The sequence below is a fragment of the Biomphalaria glabrata genome, chromosome 6 (genome assembly GCF_947242115.1).
Source record: "Biomphalaria glabrata chromosome 6, xgBioGlab47.1, whole genome shotgun sequence".
Classification (NCBI taxonomy): domain Eukaryota; kingdom Metazoa; phylum Mollusca; class Gastropoda; family Planorbidae; genus Biomphalaria; species Biomphalaria glabrata.
The window spans coordinates 29,830,347-29,844,763 of NC_074716.1; the positions used below are offsets into that span (position 1 = coordinate 29,830,347).

At 37.2% G+C, this 14,417-nt stretch overlaps 1 long non-coding RNA gene across 1 annotated transcript in view; it reads right to left on the bottom strand.

The window, feature by feature from the left end:
* Nucleotides 1–720: 720 nt before the first annotated feature.
* The window catches only part of LOC129926592 (uncharacterized), a 41,205-nt gene continuing 27,508 nt past the window's right edge, over nt 721–14,417 (bottom strand). Inside the window, exon 3 of the long non-coding RNA XR_008778291.1 lies at nt 721–1,093. This is a non-coding gene — a long non-coding RNA (uncharacterized LOC129926592). The remainder of the gene's footprint in view (nt 1,094–14,417) is intronic.

Consider the following 14,417-nt stretch of genomic DNA (forward strand, 5'->3'; position numbering starts at 1 on the left):
AGTGTTAAAGTTTTAAATATCACTGGGTGCTGCAAGCTGACTTAGGGTCACCAGCTCCTGATTTTTCCTCAGGGTTGACCCCCGAAGCCTTTCCCATGATTGGGTATAGCTGCAAGGCAGCAGAGGTTCGAATTCAGAGTTTTCCTTCTCCTAGGTGGGTAGCCAGCCTTGGCTATCGAGCCCCTCCTGCCCGAAGCTTACTGGTTAAGGCGCCAGTTACTCGCCTTTTAATATATAATATATTCTTAAAATGAGAAATGGTATACATGTTTATTTATGCAATATAAGAATAAGTGAAATATTGTGGATGTAGTATATTTACATTAATTTGTATTATTTAAACAGCTTTAAAAAAATAATATGCCAGAAACCATTCACTAAATGACTAGTACGTTACAAAAAAAATATTTCAAGTGATAAAGTATATACATTAAAAAAATTACACTCAGTGAAACATTTTAACGTAGCGTTTAACAACTTTCTTGAGTATTTTTTTTTTATTGACCAGTAAGATCTAGAGATTCTAGCCCTACAACTGAGAAGCCATAGCCGAAATTCGCTAAATATGTTTAGAGCTGGTCACAAAAAAAAAAAAAAAAGCTATAGACAGAAAACATCAACGGGAGTCTTGGCTCTAGTCCAAAAGCCAAACAAACAAACAAAAAAAAAAAAGAATATATTTTATAGAGTCTATAATATTATGAATATTGTTGTTTATTAGCATATATTTTGTATATTTTATACAGTTTAGATTGCAAATTGTTTGCATAATAAGCTATTTTATAATAGATGCATTTTTACACAGAGAAGTAGAAGATTTAAGGGAATGTCTGTAAAGAACAAATGTTAACAATAACTATTAAACTAAAACAAATTAAAATTACCTATCTCGATCGGTGTACTTTAATAGCACAAAAACTACATATGCAGATGTTATCATATTTGACAAATTATCACTATTTTCTTTTTTCATTTTAAAAAATTAATCATAGACACTAACGAAAATTTAGAAGGTCCAGATGTCAATTTTAAAGTGCATATTTCGTCTTGTACTTTTGTTTTTTAGTTGTCAGATTCACATCTTTCTCCTCATCTGTAAAAAAACAAAACGAAAACAAATAAAATAACAAATAATAATTTTAATAGTAACAAAGTAATATTATTTAAAATGTAAAATAAACCAAAGCATCTCCTGCTCTAGCCAAAACCATTGAGCGAAAACATCGATGAGTCGTTTTACTTTTCTACCTAGAGACGGTTTGTTGAAGTTAGGTCACCACTAACACAATGGACAAACTTGTTGTCTTGTGTAGGATTTTATTTTAATTTTAAAGTTGCAATATTTATTATTTAATCTGTAGCTATGGCTCAATGTACGCACAGCCCGGCAGTTGCATAATAACATACTGAAGAGACCTAAGTTCAAACACAACACGAGATATCAATCAAGAGGATCAAAACCAGATGAAGCTTGGCAACCTGCTGACACTGAGGCGTGTTGAAAATGAATTCTACTAGGTTTCATATCATTAGACTCAATCAAAAGAAATAAAAAAAAATAACCACAATTCAACGATAAAAGGACATTCACATCAAATAAAAGCCCCTTATATCAATCTGTCACCACCTCAAAGTTGGTTCAATGCAGTAGATACCGTATCTTGATATCTGTATTTTTCGAAACTCGTAATTAAGAAAGGGAACACTTTTAACCTTGAGCTAAGAAGTTACTTGATAGCAGTCAGCATGGGCGTAGCCAGGATTTTTTTCGGTGGGGGGGTTTTGGTGGGTGATTTTTTCTCCCCTCCCCCCCCCCAACAAAAAATATGTTTGTGAGCGTGTGTGTGTGTACATAATAAATCCCTTCATTCTTTCGGAAGACGTTTATTATAAACCTTGAATAGGCTCTTCCTGGAGTTAGTGGAAAAATTGTAGATTCCCCGCCATTGCCAGCAAGGGGTTCTGGGGGAGCGATGTTTGGTACGATGGCTGGGATTCTTCGGACAAGGGACGTGAGCTTCACCGGGCAATGAGTAGACCAGACCAGACAAAAGAGATGCTTGGTGTTGCTTGGTGGCAACTTAATCGTGCGGAACAGGCGGTCCTAGCCCAGTTCCGGGTCGGACACTGTCCAATTGGTGCTTACCTCGGACGGTGGAAGGAAAATTACGACACACGGTGTCGCCACTGCATGGAGGACGACGAGACAATAGGACACATTCCTTATGAATGCAAAGTTCTGCACGAAAGACGATTGGAACAAGGATTTCATAGAGAGATAACTGGTACATGTCCGACACAAAGGCTGTCCTTGTACGGGGACAAGGCAACCTTAAAACTCACTGCTGGCTTCCTCTCACGTGCTCTAAGGGAGTAATTCCCAGCATGTTTTTCGCTGCCAATGGGGTTTCTGAATCGGGGGAGCGATGTGAGCTCCACCAGCGCGGGGGGGGGGGGGGGGGGAAGCCCCGCCGCCAAGCAATATTTCCAGTATTAAAAGCTAATAAAATTCATATTAATATCTACAGTGCATTATCCTGCAATTACTTACTGACTTAGATCCTTTCGCGTCGTTAGGCGCATTAGGCGGCAAGCTGCTTCAACAAAAATCTGTCACTGGCAATGTCTGAAGCCTCTTCCTACATGCTCTGAGAACCTCAATGAAAATGTAGCGCCAAGTTGTACTAGGATGTCCCTGTTTGCGCATTTCCTCGCAATAGCCTCCATGTCATTGCTAGTCTTATTATGCGTAATTCATTTTGTGGGAGATAACGTCCCGCAAACCTCACGCGACGCTCTGTCACAACCTTACTATGGGGTCGACTCCCAGTTTGGCATAGGATTTTCTTGATTGAGACACAATCTCTTTAACTGACTCCTAAAATCCGTCTTAGCCGCCTTTGTTGAGCTATATTTAGTGCTTTTCAATTTCGGCAGATGACTGTTCACTGCACTATATTGATGAAGCCCAGCCACTGGTAGAAATGTTTAGCTTCTATGGCTACGCGCTTGGAGTTAGGTAACTGTAGTTTGCTTTAGATTTTATATGAAAAAGGAAAGTTTAATCGTCAAAATCATTGGGGGGGGGGGTAAACAAAAAAATCTATAGTTTTTTTTTTTATTCAAAACCCCATTAGCTACTGTCATATATTTTAGTGACTGTAGTTTGCTTTGGAATAAAATTGAAGAGAGAAGTTTTCAACCTCAAAACTACTCTCTGTATGGGGGTATTTAAACTCAAAACCTTCAGAAGGGGTTATAAACTTTAAAAAAGCCCTCTGGAGGAGGGGGTTAAAACTTAAAAGTCCTCTTGGCTTGGCGACGCTCATAGGATTTTGAGTGTGTAATTAGCTTTTTTTTTTAATTGAAGATGTATTTTTTAGCTTCAAACGCCGCTGAAAGGGGTGTGGGGTTAAAATTCAAAACCCCTTTTGGCTACGCACATAGATTTTTTAGTGTGCAATTCGCTTTTTTTATATTGAAGGGGTATTTTTTAGCTTAAAACCCAGCTGAAGGGGGGTTTTAAACACAAACCCCTCTTAGCTACGCGCATAGAATCTGGTGACTGATGTATGGATTGTTTTATATTGAAGAGCGGGTTTTAATCGTAAATCTCGGAGGGGGGTTTAAAATCAAAATTTTCCTTATCTATGCTCTTGGACATTGGGGATTCTCGTTCCCATTCTTTTTTATTTCGGTTTTGTTTCATGGAAGAGGGGCATTGGATTGCGAAATCCCCAGGTAGGGGGTTTTAAACTCAAAACCATCTTGGCTGCGCTGGGGCAAGTGATGGTTTAGTATTAAAATCTTACCTAAAATAAATAGAATCAAAGCAAAAAATCAGTCACTAAATTCCGATCCCCCCCTGCGGGGGAATTTCATTTCTGGCAGTCGGTAAGAGCCGTCAGTAGAGGGCATTCATTGAAGCTGTTCACTTCAGACAGTTATTGTAGGCAGTCACTATTGAGTTATTATAAGGCAGTTGAGATTTGTGCCAGTTACTAAGTTATTACTATATTTGTCAAGTATTTCTATAAAGGATTATTACTGATTATTCTTAGAGTATGTATTTTCTTGTGGTGTTATTTTTGTATATATAAAGCATATTGATTGTGTCTGCTACATCAATTGTTATTTCCTCATGTACGAAACAGGGGTATGAACGTACAAGAATTCATCCTGACAATGCCTACTTATAACATTATAATATGAACCCAATGTCACTCAAAGACAATCTAACATAACCTGGTGACTCAATCATATAAGTATTTAGGTTTTAAAGACTAACAAAGCTATTATTAACATCAAACAAAGTACAGCAAACAAAGATTAAAATCACCTATAACTAAGCCTACTAACCAACCACCGAATAACTCTTAATGTAACAATAGGACAATATAAATGAATGGGCTTTGTTGCTGAATATAAAAATTATATGTGTCAGACGCGAATAGCCCAATTTTTCAGTAAAAGAAATTACAAAAGTCATTTCTCTATAGAAGAAGTTACAAATGCTATATAATATACAACCACAGACCTATAAATACTACAATAAATATAGGTTTTTGATTTCTAGTTACGATTTATTTAGGTAGGTGATGTTTTACTACTTCATACCAAGTATTAGAGTTAAAAAAAAACCAGGTTAGTTTCTTGTGCAACGCTATTAGCTAACACCGCATATCATCTCTCCATTAGTATATTTAGACCTATATATAAAAAATCGAATTGATCTAGTAATAGTATTGATTGAGACTAGATTGCCGAGTCTAGCCTATGCTATGGCTATAGTCAGTTTTATTAGAATAAAGTCTTGACATTACTAAAGACTTAAGTTTATTAATTATCAGATTATTAGATATAGGCCTAGACATAGGACATAGATCTAATAATACTGTAATACATTTACCATACTCTATACTTAATCTACTAGACTAGTATCAATAGATCTATTTATAATCTAGTCAATCTAGATCTATACAATATTCATTATAATAATTCTAGGCTACTTATTTAATAAGTTAGTACTTAGACTTAGATCTATTATAATTTATTAATAGATTTACTTTTCAATGCCTAGACCTAATAATAAAATTGCTAATGATGTCTAATGACTGATTATTTTTATTTATTTTTATATTAATAGGCCTACTAGATCTAGGTCTAGACTCTACTTAAATCTAGTCTAAAATAATGACTGTTGTTGATAATACGGCACGTCGGCTGAAAGTAAGCTGAATACAAAGTAAACACATATAAAGTGTTTTTTTAGGTGCCGGTACTCAGTGATAGATTAGCTAACTTTCAACAACTAATAAATTAACAATTAACGTTGAAATACAAGAAAAGTAATAATTTTACCGACATTGAAAAAAGTTGCCGGTACCCCGTACCGGTATGTACCGTCACAAAAATATATGTATATCTCAATCTTCTTTCATTTAATTTTATTTTGCGGGGTTATTGCTACTTAATACATTGATACCGGATCGATTCATATAGGGCCTAAGTATACAAGCAGGATCTCGAGCATTGGATAAATTTATTTTTTAAATACAAAGTTTTATGGAAGAGGCAATATATTAGTTGTTTTAAGTTTGTAATTTCTTAAATTCAAGCTAAAACATCGAAGCCTACATTTTTACACTCATTTCTAAACAATTAGAAGAGATGGACTGACACATAGTGTACATTGTGTACATTTGCAAAAACACAAACTCTCTTTGTAATCTTATCAGTTAGACTTTCAAAACTATTTTTAAAAAAAATAGTGATTATTTGTACTGTATAATTCTATTTATTATTCCTTTTTAGGCTGTTTGGAGAAATCAGGTATACCCATTAGGAGAAAACACGACCCCTTTACTCAAGAAAAATTTAAGAAACTAGAACAGACACAAAATAGACAGTGACATTCATTACAAACTAATATTCAAAACTGATTAGAGTAACACCTTTTTAACTAATCATTTAAAGTTTTAAATCACTACAATTTTTTGCCACAGTTATTTAGTGTATGAAATTGTGTATCGGAAAATGCCGGGAACTTGAAATAAGCTAGTCCTTAAAAAACAACACAGATCTTGGTTAAAATACTCATCAAATAAAGTACTGTAAATGTGTAGTTTCACGCGCTAGTTTCAGGTCTTTTCTTTTTATAGCCTGTATCGGGTTTGATCCCATATGCCCGTATTTTTGAGCAAAATTTTTTTCTCTATCAGGCACACTTAAAATTATAGCATAATAATGTCAGTTTAATTTAAAAAGAGAATTGAAAAATGCAAAGATATATAAGGAAAAAAGCCACTTCCGGCCCAATTTGTGATTCAACTTTTTAATCAAAGAAACGAAACGGACTAGTCCAACATAGCCCATTTAATGTAAATATAATTGAGAAGCTAAGTGCCGAAACAATGTATGATACATACATAATACTTAGTTAATAAATATCAAACAAACAAGATTACAATCTCAGAGATGGCCCCCATCTAATCCGCCGATTGGAAAAGAAATATTCTAGTATTGATTTTTTTTTAAATTAGCGGCCCCCGAAAGGAAAATAGAGGCTATTAGTTTTGCGTGGTCTGTCTGTTCGTCCGTCCGTATTGGAAATCCGACACATAATATTTTAGACCTTTCAAAGTTCTGATGAAACGGCAACTTTTTTCTTTTCCGAGAGTGAAAAATTTAATTTTTAAAATCAATTATGCAAGAGTTTTTTTTAAAATAAAATACAAAATTTTTACAATTATTCATTATAAATAGTAACAAACAAGTGAGGCTACTTAGTAAGGGAGGCGACTTTTTACCATATTTTTAACAAAGGCCGCCAAGTGCAGACTTCATATGCTAGGTTTGACAGACTGTCTAAAATATCTGAAACAGACGAGGTATCACCACAAATACAAAGCTAGGGGTCTATCAAGCTGTCAACCTCCCTACATTGCTCTATGCCTTAGAAAAGTGGACAGTGTACAGAAAACATGCAAAGACACTGGAAGAAGCTAGAAAAAAAAAAAGGAACCCGCATAACTATCTAGTTCCCCACGAAGGGGCGATAAATGTAAATATATAGGAAAATGTTTAAGCATTAACTTTTTTTTTTACTATTAAGACATTATAAGATGTTGACTTAAGTTCAAACCTAACACGAGATAGGGGAGATCAATAATGAGGATCAAAACCCAAGTAAGCTTGGCAACCTGCTAATATGATCAAAACTGAGGAAAATCTAGAAGAGTTACAAAAGCTTCCAATTAAAATTAAAACAGTATACAATTATAGTGGTCATAGCGTAAATGATTGTGTATGGATATATATATATATATATAGAAAAATGCAGGGTATCAGATACAAGAAAAAGAAGACAAATGAGTTTTACAGTTAAGACTCCGGCAAGCAAAACCAAAACAAAACGAAACGTTCAGCATTGTGACGATAGGAAAGCTAACCTGGTTCGTTCATATTGTAAGGCATGACTCACTATCAAGGTACATTACAGAGTATATGGCTCCTTTTGTCTCGAAAGGCAATGGATGCGCCCAAATGAGTCACTAGTTTTGGTTTAATCTTGAGACGGGGCAGAATCTGGTGTGGCTAATCCCTACAGAGTAGGGAGCTGGATGGAAGGGTTTAATGAAAAGCTGGCTGGATTACGTAAAAGAAACTGTTCCGGCCTATCCTACTAAGAACAGCTGCTGAACGAACTGTCACAGTACCCTTGTCTCAAATATAATGGGTTCATTCAGGGGCTATATGGGCATTCTAGCAAATGCCCGGTGGGCTGGTACCCCAATGGGACGAGGGCCACCTAAAGGGCCTCATGAAGTATTAAATTGTTTAAGGTTGCATAGTATTCTATTGAAAACCGTCATTTAAAAAAAGACTCTACAGTGTATTGCTAATTTAATCAATCACATTTTCCGAAATAATGTAAGCCTTATAGCCTTCACCAGTAGACAGTGCTACTAGTAAGCTTCATCCTATAAGGGCCTACACACTTAGCAATTAAAAAGCAGCCTAAGGCCCATACATCTTACAAAGATATTAAGTTCACTGTATTCATGCGTAAAGTTATCGATACATTATCAAACTTAACAAAACAAATTTTTATGACAGGTAGATCTAGAATTGGATGCCTATCACATGATATATAAGTTATGGGCCGAATAGTTTAGAAATGCACAGGTCGACTTTGACACCCAGTCAGGGGCGGACTGGCTATATGGGCAAAGGGGCAAATGCCCGGTGGGCCGGTACCAAATGGGCCGGTCTGGTCGCGACCAAAAAAAATATTTAACGCAGACAACTTTAAAAAAAGTGACAGCAGCAAGACACAAATGCCCGAACACGTTTTCTTGTTGTTGTTTTTTTTTTTTAAATTCTTATTACAATTAATTTTGTTTGAAATTCATCAAGAATATCAACAACAAAAAAATACACTATACACTGTATGTGTTATCATTTGCAAAACGTTAGACAGTACTTTCCGCAATGCACGAGCGGCATGGACTGCTTTGATGTCTTAAAGGTTGTGTTTGGCCTCATCATTTTGCTGGTCGGCATGGGTCTTTGATGGCAATCCCATTTTGTTTTGCTCCTTCCCTCCCCCGTCTTTTAATGGTCCCAATGAAATTTAACCAAAAAGAGGGATGAGAGAGGTTTAGTTAGAAAACATTGATATAACGCAGCAAAAAAAAAAAAAAAGATAGGCTCGACAATTAGAAATTAACTTTAACACATACACACAGCCGCGAAATTGCAAACAACCCTACTTATTCACAGCTCAATAGGGGTATAAAGCTCTTCTTTCTGCGATTTGATAAGAAAAAGTAAGTTTCTTTTTGTTTATTTTTAATAACATAGATCTAAATATTTAATAAAAAAATAAATCTACATCTAAATCAATTTTTATACTATTATAATTAATGGCAAACTTATGCTTAGTAATAATAATAAGGCTAGTCTTCGAGTCCGAAGATTAGTGAGGAATGCAGTATTTCCCTTAACTGCGCAGCCCCAGCTCAGACCAATATATTTTGACACATTCAGGGCAAACATAACCATTGTCCGCAGGTGGTCGATTTTAGATTCTACTTTCGCCGTCTGCGTTTGTCCTCGGCAGCAGATTTTTCTTTTGGTCTCAAATGTGTATCCCGCGGCCTTCGTGAGTGACCTCCAGCTGTCTCGTTCTGAGGCCGCATTCAACCAGGTGCTCGATCTCTTCTACGCCAGCCAAGGAAAGTTTGACGTGGGACGCCTCTGTTACATCGACCACCTTTTAGCTCACCAAAAAAGACTGCCTTTGGCATACGTTCGTCTCTCATACGGGATACGCGCCCTACCCAGCCTAACTATCGGACCAAAAGAAGTCCCTCTATACTGTCCATACCGGCGTTCGCAGAGGACATCGCTGTTTGTATTGCGGTCTTGCCACCGTATGTCCATGATAGAGCGCTAGCATCTTTGGTAGAAGCGCTCAAGAAGTCTTAGATTTTTCCTGTAAAGTGTCCATGTCTCAGAGCCATACAGAAGGGTTGAGAGAACCACCTCCTCGTAGACACTGATTTTTGTAGGCAGGCGGAGCGATCTGTTCCGCCAAACTCTCGCCTGAACGCGTCCAAAAGCGCTACTAGCCCTGGCCAGACGGTTATCAACTTCCCTTGAAAGTAAGGCGTCATTTGACACTATACTACCTAGATATGTGAAGTTGTCTACCACATTAAGTGGCTGTCCGTTTACAGTGATCCTTGGGGCTGAGTATGTTTTATTGGGTGACTTCTGGAACATGACTTCTGTTTTCCCGAGGTTTATTTATAGACCGAAAGAGGCGGCAGCGTATGCAAATTCGTTTACCGCGTTCTGGAGGTCATGTTCATTGTGAGCTAGCAGGGCGCAATCATCGGCATAGAGTAGCTCCGTTATGACCATCTCCTTTGTTTTTGTATGGAATAGTATACGTCGAAGATTGAACACATTGCCGTCAGAACGAAACCGGATATAGATGCCTTCGTGCAATCGCTGCCTCATTTGACCCAGCATTACGCCAAAGAAGATAGCGAATAGAGTAGGAGCAAGTACACAGCCCTGCTTCACATCATTTTCTATTGGGAAGTGATAAGAAAGGGCACCATTGTGTATGATCTGGCCTCTTTGTTCCACGTGAAGCTGCTTGAGAATGGAAAGGAACGTAGGTGGGCATCCCAGCCTAGCCAAAATCCTCCACAAACCATCGCGACTGACAGTGTCGAAAGTCTTGGTGAGGTCCACAAAGGCAGCGTATAGGTTTAAGTTCTGCTCTTTGCATTTTTCTTGTAATTGTCGCAGAACAAATATCATGTCAGATGTACTTCTACCGGCTCTGAAACCACATTGGCTTTGAGATAAGACTTCGTCCACTAAAGAGTGGGTTAGTCGGTCGAGCAACTTAGTATGAAGTCATTAATGATGAAAATTATTACAATAATTTATATAGCGCTGTCACATCCGATATTTAATGAAAGGAGTTTTATATTTTCAATAATGGGTCATGGTATATTCCTATACAAATGGCGTTTTTGAGAATGTACTAGGAGGAAGCAAGAGCTTTTCACATTAAGTAAGTGCCTCTTTAACCGTTCTACTTTCTCTTGTCTTTTAATGGAATGGGTTGCCTGAGTCAGCCAGGAAAATTAATGATTTAGCATATTTTAAGTCACAGATCACCCTACATGACTAGATTGACACTTGAAATGCGTAAGACGTAACAATTTTATTTTTTGAAGAAACGTCTGTAATCTGTAAGTAATACCAAAAAGCTTCAAACTCATTAGGCTGCTATTGTATTGTTTATAGTTTTCAGACTACATACATGTATTAATAGAATACATTATGTAATCCTACGAATGCATACATCCAGTTTTCGATGCGTTATCAAACTTTATATATTTTGTAGAGAATTAGGCTTACACCTATAATATAACACATGGGCGAAGCCGGGAGGGGAGGGTCTTCAAACCATCACTTGCCTCATACCTCATTATCTGAAAGGGAAATTTTACTTACTGCCCAGTGCAGCCAACTTAAGCAAACTACAGTCACCAAATTTCATGAGCGTAGCCAAATGGGGCTTTGTGGTTTCCCTTCCCCCTCCAGTTCAAAAACTAAAGCATTTTACCATTTTCTACCAGTCGCTGGACTCCATTGAATAGCAGATTTGGTTTTTGAATTTTTTTAGCGAAAGAGTAGCAGGCTAATTGCACTGTAGATACCTCAGAATATGCATTTTTAAAGCTTAAAATAACGGAAATAATTCTTTGTTCCGGGGCTTCGCCCCGAATCCCACTAGGAGGAGCTCACAGCGCTCCCCCGAACTTCCTAGCTGCCCTTTGGCGGTGTGTACTGTCTTTCCACTAATTATAGGAAGAGAGTTGTGATGTTGCTAGTTCAGGCTGTCTTGAAGTCAACCAATTACTCTGCAATCGTTTGGGTGTATTACATGTAGTTGAACAACAATACAAACAAGAACTGGCACATCGATTGTAACTAGTGAAGAGATGTAGTCGACTCTGATGAACAATTGTACATAGGTTTATTCTGATAAAAGGCCACAGTAGAAGTCTCTGTCACTAAACACGTCGTTACCCTGGACTATTCTATCGCTAACTGATTTTCCGGTCTCTAACCCAACATATCCCAAACGTCACTAGTCCCGTTCAATATGCGTCTTCTATGGTGCGTCGCTAAATAACTAACCTATATAAATAAGGTGTCTAACAGAGTATTCTAGGCTGGAAAAAAAAACGTTTGAAAGATTGAAAGATCCGAATATAATGAAGGTTAATTACATATACACACACACTAATATATATATATATATAAATTGCGGAGTGAGGTAAAAATCCCCCCCCCGTCCACCGAAAATATATGACATGCCATTTGTGGGCCGGCTTATATGGTAATGCCCGGGCCGATTTTGATACCCAGTCCGCCCCTGCACCCAGTCAGCCCCTTGAATCATTACACCAAAGGATTGAGGATTTCGCGATATGGAGAGCACAAACTGTAATAATAAGTGACTTAAAAGACACCATTAACATAAAACTCAGGTGTACCCAATAGAACGGTCTAAGGCTAACTGTTTATGATTGACACTAATGACCTAAGCTATTGTATCTGTTCAGGAACAAAAGTCAGGTTTTTGGCACATGATTGCATAATAGGCTGTATAGAACTACAATTTTACAAAGAGAATTAGAAGAATTAAAGCATTGTCCTTTCCACCCAGTGGCGTACCTAAGGGGGGGGGGGAGGGGGGGAGAATTTTAAGATCCCCCCGGGCCCCCACCTGGGGTCCCCCAAATGGGTGTCCGAAATTTATTTGTAAATACATAAATTAATATATTTGATTGACAAATAGTGTCATCGGGTGTCTTTCTTTTTCAACATTTATGGATTAAATTTATAACAAAGACTAAATCTAGATCTAGGTCTATCAGTACGTTGACTTTGTTGACATTTAAAAAATATTTTTCCTACAGAGATCAAATTTTTTTTTTTAAAGCTAGTTTTACATTTTAAACTTTGTTGCCACGAATAAAACTGCATGATATACACGCGAATTCCAGGTATCTTTTTACCTTTACTAATAATAGATCTAAATGGCGAGTATTTTATGGCTACACTAAGTAATCTTGAAGCAAAATTTACAGAATCGAGTATAACAGATCCAAAAGTTATTCTTAATAATGCTAGAATAGTCCATTATTCGGGTTTGGCGTCTATAATTTCAGAATTAAACTTCATACTCGAGTTATTACCCCTCTATTCATTTTTCCTTAATCCAATGGAAACTCTATTTTTATTTCCATCTAATCCTTTTGCTTTCGCACAAAACATAAACAACAAACAATGACGTAATATAATATAATATTAGCACATCCTTCCTTTTGAAGTTATTATCACATCCTTCCTTTTAATGTTTTTAAGAGTGATATCAACTAGGAACTTTAACAATTGTCCACTTCTGGTTGTCTTGACTGGCACAACAAGCTCTCTAGACGTTGGTCTATAACTGTCTGTTTCGTTTGTTCCAACAGTTTGCAATTCATTGTCTTCATCGGTATCATAGTACCCAGAGATGTCTTCATCGAAACTCTTATTCAAAAAGCGTTGATTTCTTCTGTATGTTTTTCCATCGTTTGTCTTTATGATGTAAAATCTGTGTGCTGAATGTTTATTTTATGACAACTGCTTTTTGCCATGTTTGACCTAGACGAACTCTCCAACAGAATAATCTTTAGGTAGTCTTGCTTTTGCATCGTATTTCACTTTGCTTTTCATCTGTCTGTCTCTGCATATTCAGCTACCGATAATTTCAATAGTTTGGGATCAGTTGGAATGATTCCCTGAGTCTTCTGCTTGTCAGCAGTTAAGATGGTGAATACGACAGTCCGCTTATCGGAGTATTTCTATACTCGAGCATAACAAGATATGGATCTTTCCCACTTTTGTATGCTTTGAATACTTTTGCTTTCGCACAAAACATAAACAACCAACAATGACGTAATACCATATAATATTAGCACAGAATCTTCTTCATGCAGTGGACAATTACGAATTTTTTGCCTATCTTGAATTCTGGTCAAAGCTCTTGCGCCCAATTAATATAGTTCAGAAGAAACTACAAAATTCTGGACTGCATATATGGGAAGCTGCTGAAGAAATTAGTACCCTTTCATGCTTTCTGCAAAATAATGAGAAACTGACAAAACCCAATCCATCGAAAAAGCAAAAGAAGGTAGTGAATACTATGGATTCCCTGTAATTAAAACAACCAGAAGAAAGAAAAGACTTGATGGAAAGTTGAGTTCTAATGTAGGACTGTCAATAGAACTGCAATTCAAACGTGTTGCGACAGAAGTGCGGGACAGATTTCATATGGAGATGAAGGGCAGATTCCAAAGGCTGGAAATAAAATGGATACCTTTGGGTTTCTTCTTGAACCAAGACACCTATTAGATGAAGACACGCTTATGACAAACTGTGCTACTTTTCCTGTTTGTATTGTTACAAATGACAGTGGTAGGTAGAGGTCAACGTATGACCCCGGTGAGATAACACAGCAGCGGGTGTTCTCTGGAATGTACATGTATAAACAAAGACAGGATGTGACCTTTCCTCACGTGTTATTCCAGAGGATACTAGCCGTGTTTGTGCAACTTTGGACAAGCGATTAGGGACTCTATATAAGCCAGAGAGTTAATGTGAAAGTTAGTCGTGAGTTAGCCGTTATAGTCAATACAGACGATGTAAGACGTGTGGGGCTCTAGTGGAAGAGAAATGTGTACGACTCGATGCAAGTTAACTAGGGTAGAGTTAACTGGAGTGGACTACTGTCGTTAAAGTCTATGCGGCGAACTACAGTGGACTTGAGCCGT